Raw genomic sequence first — 1,003 nt, 5'->3', positions numbered from 1 at the left:
TTGAGACCTGATTTGTGACCTAGGATGTGATCAATTCTGGAGAATGTTCCATGGGCACTAGAGAAGAATGTGTATTCCGTTGCTTTGGGATGGAATGTTCTGAATATGTCTGTGAAGTCCATTTGGTCCAGTGTGTCATTTAAAGTCTTTATTTCCTTGTTGATCTTTTGCTTAGATGATCTGTCCATTTCAGTCAGGGGGGTGTTAAAGTCCCCCACTATTATTGTATTGTTGTCAATGTGTTTCTTTGCTTTTGTTATTAATTGCCTTATATAATTGGCTGCTCCCATGTTCGGGGCATAGATATTTACAATTGTTAGATCTTCTTGTTGGATAGACCCTTTAAGTAGGATATAGTGTCCTTCCTCATCTCTTATTACAGTCTTTGTTTTAAAATCTAGTTTGTCTGATATAAGGATTGCCACCCCAGCTTTCTTTTGGTGTCCATTAGCATGGTAAATGGTTTTCCACCCCCTCACTTTCAATCTGGGGGTGTCTTTGGGTCTAAAATGAGTCTCTTGCAGACAGCATATTGATGGGTCTTGTTTTTTAATCCAATCTGATAGCCTGTGTCTTTTGATTGGGGCATTGAGCCCATTTACATTCAGGGTAACTATTGAAAGGTATGAATTTAGTGCCATTGTATTACCTGTAAGGTGACTGTTAACTGTCTGTTGTCTGTGTTCGTTTCTGCTCTTTGCTGCTTTTAGGTTCTCTCTTTGCTTAGAGGACCCCTCTCAATATTTCTTGGAGGGCTGGTTTCGTGTTTGCAAATTCCTTTAGTTTTTGTTTGTTCTGGAAGCTTTTTATCTCTCCTTCTATTTTCAGTGATAGCCTAGCTGGATATAGTATTCTTGGCTGCATATTTTTCTCGTTTAGTGCTCTGAAGATATCTTGCCAGTCCTTTCTGGCCTGCCAGGTCTCTGTGGATAGGTCTGTTGCCAATCTAATGTTTCTACCATTGTAGGTTACATATCTCTTCTCCCGAGCTGCTTTCAGGATT

General features: G+C 39.8%; 1 protein-coding gene across 6 annotated transcripts in view; it reads right to left on the bottom strand.

The window, feature by feature from the left end:
- Nucleotides 1-1,003, bottom strand: part of ARHGAP28 (Rho GTPase activating protein 28) — a 203,137-nt gene that overhangs the window by 24,066 nt on the left and 178,068 nt on the right. The gene's annotated exons all lie outside the window — the stretch shown is intronic.

Source organism: Callorhinus ursinus, unplaced genomic scaffold (genome assembly GCF_003265705.2).
Source record: "Callorhinus ursinus isolate GAN/ISIS: 27379988/994484 unplaced genomic scaffold, GSC_fseal_2.0 scaffold11, whole genome shotgun sequence".
Lineage (NCBI taxonomy): Eukaryota > Metazoa > Chordata > Mammalia > Carnivora > Otariidae > Callorhinus > Callorhinus ursinus.
Note: the sequence above shows the minus strand (reverse complement) of the source record. Positions and strands in the feature narration are given on the sequence as shown.